Below are 6649 nucleotides of genomic sequence, written 5' to 3' on the forward strand. Positions count from 1 at the left end.
CCCGACTCTGTTCCTTCCAGCCAGAATGAGCATCTTCTGCTTTTTGGCATCCCCCTCTCTGCCTCCTCCTGCACCCATCCCAAACTCCCGTGATGCTTAGTGAGCTTCTGTGGGGCATGTGGTGCTAGCCCTGTGGGAATGCTCCTAGCTGACTAATGAGGGGAGACTTGTGTGGTGCCCACCCCTCACCAGTTGCCTTCAAGCCCGATGATGTGGTTATAACAGTGTCATTATATTCTTTTTTCCCTCTTTTTTTATTATTAAATCTTTATTGTTCAGATTATTGCATTTCTTCCTCCTACCCCCCCATAACTGCCCTCCATCTAATACCCACATCAACCTCCACCCTCACTCCCCACCCACTGTCCTCATTCATAGATGCGCAATTTTTGTCTAGTTTTTTCCCGCATCCCCCACACCATTTCCCCCCAAGAATAGTCAGTCCATTCCCTTTCTATGCCCCTGATTCTATTATAATCACCCCTTCATTCTGTTCATCAGGTGATTTATTCACTTGATTTTTAGATTCACTTGTTGATATATGTGTATTTGTTGTTCATAATTTGTATGTTTACCTTTTTCTTCTTCTTCCTCTTCTTAAAGGATACCTTTCAGCATTTCATATAATACTGGTTTGGTGGTGATGAACTCCTTTAGCTTTTTCTTATCTGTGAAGCTCTTTATCTGACTTTCAATTCTGAATGATAGCTTTGCTGGATAAAGTAATCTTGGTTGTAGGTTCTTGGCATTCATCACTTTGAATATTTCTTGCCACTCCCTTCTGGCCTGCAAAGTTTCTGTTGAGAAATCAGCTGACAGTTGTATGGGTACTCCCTTGTAGGTAACTGACTTTCTTTATCTTTCTGCTTTTAGGAGTCTCTCTTTGTCTTTTGCTCTTGGCATTTTAATTATGATGTGTCTTGGAGTGGTCCTCTTTGGATTCCTTTTGTTTAGGGTTCTATGCCCTTCCTGGACTTGGAAGTCTATTTCTTTCACCAGGTAGGGGAAGTTTTCTGTCATGATTTCTTCAAATAGGGTTTCAATATCTTGCTCTCTCTCTTCTTCTGGCACCCCTATAATTCGGATGTTGGTATGCTTGAAGCTGTCCTAGAGGCTCCTTACACCACCTTCTTATTTTTGGATTCTTTTTTCATTTTGCTTTTCCAGTTGGGTGTTTTTTACTTCTTCATATTTCAAATCTTTGACTTGATTCTTGTGATCCTGTGGTCTGCTGTTGGGAGTCGGTACAATATTCTTTATTTCAGTCAGTGTATGCTTAATTTCTAGTTGGTCCTTTATCACAACATCGAGGGTCTTGCTAGATTTCTTGAGGATCTCACTACATTTATAGGCGTTCTCACCAGTCTTTTCGAGGGTCTTACTAAATTTATCGGCGGCTTCTAGACAGTTCTTGAAAAACCTTAAAAGTGTGGTTTTGAACTCTGAAGCCGGCAGTTTGCTTTCCTCCATTTCTGCCATTTGTGTCCTGTTTCTTTGTCTCCGCATTTTTTATGCTTCCTTGTGTTGATAAAGTGGTTTCCTGTGCTAAGTGTCCTCTAGGGCCCAGTGCAGCCATGGGCAAACTACGGTCTGAGGGCTGGATATGGCCCGTTTGAAATGAAAAAAACTAAAAAAAAAAAGACCATACCCTTTTATGTAATGATATTTACGTTGAATTTATATTAGTTCACACGAACCCTCCATCCATGCTTTTGTTCCAGCCCTCCGGTCCAGTTTAAGAACCCATTGTGGCCCTCCAGTCAAAAAGTTTGCCCACCCCTGGCCCAGTGGTTCAGCCTCCCCAATTACTTGAGGAGGACACTCTTGGTGCACACCCTTGTGGTCTTTGTGCACTGTCTTGTTGTAGTTAAGCCTTGATTGTTGTAGGTAACACTGGGAGGGATTGGCCTCCAGGCCAATTGGCTGTGAGAATCAGCTGTGTCTGCAGTGGGAGAACTTCTGTCCTGAAGCTCTAGGGAGGTGCTAATCTAGCCTCTGCCTGAGGCTATCCAGCAAATGCCTCTGTGCAAGGCTTGGGCGGGGCAGGTCCCAGGGCATCAACTGGGTGGGCAGTGCGAACAGTTATGGCTGCTCTCAGTCCTGCCTTCGGATTCCCCGATTCTCAGTGTCCCAGCAATTGCTGCAAGTACCTCCGAGAGAGAGCTGCCCTTGAGTTCTGACCAATGCCAGACAGTCCCACTTCTCCCGTATGAGTCTTGGTCCCCAGAGACTCCCTAGGAACTGGAGCTCAGAGCCTGAGACTCCCTCTCGATTGAGAAAGACAACTGTGCCCTCAGCTGCCAGCCCACTCCACGTGCACCTCTTTACCTTAGTATTTTACTTCCGCACCTCCTCTGAGTCTCGGTATGCTTTTCTCTTTCCTCTAGTTGTAGAATTTCCACTCAGCCAGCCTTCCTGTGGTTCTGGGTGATGTCCGTTCCGTCTTTTAGTTGTATTTTTGAAGTGGTTGTGTGAGGCAGCAAACTCCAGTGTTTACCTATGCCGCCATCTTGGATATTTCCATGATATTCTTAATGTCTGCTCACATGGGGAAGGTTTGTGCAAGTGGCATCTCACTGGCTCTGAAGGAGTGTTTCATTGTCATTCTACTGGTAGCTCCTTGCTAGATAGACCTCCTGTGTTATTAGGTAGTGTTTGCTGATGCACAGAGAGCTGGAGCCCTTGGTCTGTCTGCAGCAGGGCTACAGGGTGGGAGGTGGAGGTGCCTGCAGCACAGGCTGGTGGGTCTGTGTTCATTTCACTTGACGCCTGAGTGGGACCCTCACTCCTTCGTTCCCCAGCACATGTTTCCTGGGTATCAAGCCTCATCCCGTTGACTCAGTGGGGAGTGAGACTCTCAGTTTCTGCCCTGCAGTAGGGTGGTCACCAATGGTTGGAATGTACTTAATCCATGACCCTATAAACACTGAGACAGGAAGAAAATAAAAGTGCTGAACTGAGGGGGAGATGAGGGGGAACTGAGGGGAAGGTAAGGGCTGGACTGGAGGTGCCTGGAGGAACAGGCTGAGTGGATGTGCATGTGCCTATGTGCCAATGGACCCTGGCAGCTGCGTGGTCCCCAATGGGCAGGCCTCTGGTCCCCACGCTGCCTGACTCAGCATAGGGAGGCTGTTCTGGATCTGGGAAGAGTGCTCCCCAGGCCCTGGTGTGGTGGGAGGTCAGCTGTCATGTGGGTGGAATTCCCTGAATATGTGCTGGATTCTGTGAGAAGGGTGTGAAGTTCAGAAAACAGTGTTGGTGTTCCCAGCGGGCTCATGGAGAGAGGCTGCTGAGACAGGGACGGGAAGGGACCCTGCAGACGTGTTGGGTGGGAAGAGAGACACTCAGCTCTGGGGCTGGAGGAGACTCCTGCCCATTACCGCAGCCCTAAGCTCTGCAGAGAGAAGCCGCTCACAGAGGCTGTTGCTTCTCCTGTGTGTGGGTGCCTAGCGGGTTTGTTTCCCTCTTCAGGGAGCAGGACCAGCTCCAACATGAGGCAGCATTACAGGAGCTGAGGGACCTCGTGAGCACCCAAAGAGAGGCTCTGAAGCAGGCTGCCCAGGAAGAGAGGCTGCCACAGGAGGAGAGGTAACCACCTTCACCCCCTGCAGTGGCATCTGCCAGGTTACATTCAGAACAACTCACTCAGCACCCACTGAGCTAAGCTCAAGCGAGTCTCCTGGTAATGGTATATTTTTCCCAACCCTGTCATGGTCACAGCTGGTTGGTCACAAAGGAAAGGCAAGCCAGATAGTGGCTGGGATGGAAGGATAGCAACACTGGGATGCTGCATTGTCTAGATGTGGATGACCTCCCCTCTCACCTTGATGGTGGTTATGATTGTATTGGCTGTGAACTCCTCCATCCTCTAATACCAGCCATCCCGTGAGGGAGAGACACTTGGTCTTTGGCATTCACGCATTGTCTACTGGTGAACTCACCTCCTCACTGAAAAGCACTTAAACCAACAAATTATAACCATGGCCTTTCATGGGACTGTCCAGATTGCAAGAGACAGGAGTCGCCTGATGGGCACATTTGCAGATGAGGTTGAAAAAGACCTTTGGCTCCTGCCTTTTTCAACTCTCACACTGCAAACCAGTGACCCTTTTATGGTCCATTGAGTGCCATGGAGTTCTATTTTCGTGCTTTTTGGTGGTGAGTCATTGTTTGAAATGCCCCCCAAATGGATTGCTGAAGTGCTATCTAGTGTCCCCAACTTCAAGGCTGCACTGGGCCTTATGGGGAATAAGAGGGGTAGCACGTGAGGTTCCTTTTGGTCCAGGGTATGGTGCACTTGGCTGTGAGTATATTACAGGAGGTGTCTTGATGACTTGGTCGGTTGACAAAAATGTGGCCAAAGACTCACACAAACCGGCGGGTACATTTCCAGTATCCATTAACTTAGTGTTCGCAGTGGCTTGATAGAACTTTATACCGAAAATCATGAGAATTGACTGCACTACAGTTATCTCTTAAAACAAAACAAAACAAAACAAAACAAAACACCACAGATGAGGGAAGAAGCTCAGAGAGATTAAATAACTTGTTCAAGTTCATGCTCCTAGTTAGTGAGCCTGTCAGGAATCAATTCCAGGTCTTGTCTCAACCCAGAGGCATGTCCATATGAAGCCTTCCTTCCCACAGCCTTGTTCTAACATGTATTGGGGGTTATAAACTCAGGTGCCCCCAGTGGCCAGGCAGGTCCAGCAGGTGGGGGAAGGAGTGTCAGTGTTAGATCAGACCCTCGTGGAGAATACACACCCTCTGAGGGCTGCCTGTGGAGAGGCAGGCCCGGGCTGCCAGGTCATTCTTTTTATAATCTGTTTTTTTAAATCCTTACAACATGATAATTTTTCCATTGACTTTTACAGGGAGTGAAAGGGAGGGAAGGAGAAGGGGAGAGAGAGAGAGAAACACCCATGTGAGACCATCACATCTATTGGATATCTGTAGCACACACTCAAGCTACAAGGAGGAGCAAATGGGCAACCCAGGTCTGTTCCCTTGAATGAGACTTGAACCCATGACCCTTCTGTACATGGGTCATGCTGTAACTACTGAGTCATGCCTGCCAGCACCTTTTGTTTATGCTTTCTCCCCACCATCTGAGAAGATAGATACCTGAATGTTGACCTGACACTTAAAAATTTTTAAATATTGTTGAACTAATTAATTTAAATGGAAAAATACAGATGATGTGCACCAAACAGGGCACATCTGTGTTCAAATTGAGTCCATGAGCTTCTGGTCATGTGAGCTTTCTGGTATAAATCTGCCCCCTGATACTCAATCGAGCAGTTAAGATGACGATGATGATGATTTCTGTGGATTTACATAATACTCTCCAAACTCATATGTTATTTGTCTCAGGAGAGGAAATAAGAAAGGGCTTGGAATTGGGGAGAAGAGAAGGACAAAGACATATACATTTACAGCAAAAATGTTCTGATTCCATGTATTTCAAAAGTATTTCGTCAAAGAACCCTTTGTTCCAAGTCAGCAGGTCTGCCAAAGCCTTCCATGGGAAGGATTCTCATAGGGTGCTCTGTTGAAGTGGTGTCCGAGCCTGCCTGTCCTGTCTCCCCCAGCCCACAGTGGGCAGCTGCGCTAGCCTTCTAGAACCCCAATGGACACAGTTTGAAATCCACTAAGTTTGTTCCACCCTCATTTACACACGGGAAAAACGGAGGCCCAGAGAGGCTGTGGTTTTGATTAAGGTGCACACCTGGGTCGGAAGCTGGGAGTGCTCCTCAGCCCTTGGCCCTGTGGCTCTCCACCTCCAGAGTCAACTTCTGGAACCAGCTGATGATTGCAGAGCCAAAGGAGCTGCACACCCAGAGCAAAGTGATGCAAAGCTCCCCAGAGGTCCTGCAGCAGGAAGTGATGCTCTGGCAGGCCCAGTACAAAGGGGCCAAGGAGGACCTGCAGAGGATGGAAATCTCGCTGAAGAAGCTGAGCAGCCAGTGTGAGGTGAGGCCTGGGCTGGGGGGGGTCAGAACCCCCTGCGTGTGCCCTGAGCAACAGCCTTGGCTCAGCCAGTTCGAAATGGGTCCTCATTGGCTTCTTTGCTCAAAGACCGTGTGTGAAGGTCACACAGAGGCCGAGAGGAAGCCAGAGGCATTTGAAGGGGACAAACCCCATGACTGGTGCGATTGAGTTAGAAAACACCTTACACCTGAGCTTTGTTTTTGAAAGGTCGGGGCGGTGCATGGAAACAGCCAAGTATTGTTTCATTTCCGAACCCTCGGCTGAGAACTTTGCTCTTTGCTCACCCATGTCCTCTCACTTATTTCTCCCAATGATTTTGTGAGCTGGGGTTCCCATTCTCGTTGCTCTTAAGTTGTGGGTTGCAACCCAGTTTGTCTGATGCCAAAAGTTGAGACTTTTCTGCTACAGCAACAGGGATGATATTCTAGAGCAGAAGCAGTCCAACTTCAGTCATACATATTCATATCCAACCCCTGCTCCTGTGTGTTTTTATGTCTGTGAAACAAGAATACATTTCTAAATATGTTTTATTTCATTTTATGGATATCAGTGAGAGGAAGGGAGAGGGAGAGAGTAATGGAATCATCCATGAAGAGAGAAAATCCTTGATGGGCTGCCTCCTGCAGGCTCCCTACTGGGGATCAATGCCACAACTGGT

Source organism: Myotis yumanensis, unplaced genomic scaffold (assembly GCF_028538775.1).
Source record: "Myotis yumanensis isolate MYYU_CA2020_CCGP unplaced genomic scaffold, mMyoYum1.0.hap1 SCAF_20, whole genome shotgun sequence".
Classification (NCBI taxonomy): domain Eukaryota; kingdom Metazoa; phylum Chordata; class Mammalia; order Chiroptera; family Vespertilionidae; genus Myotis; species Myotis yumanensis.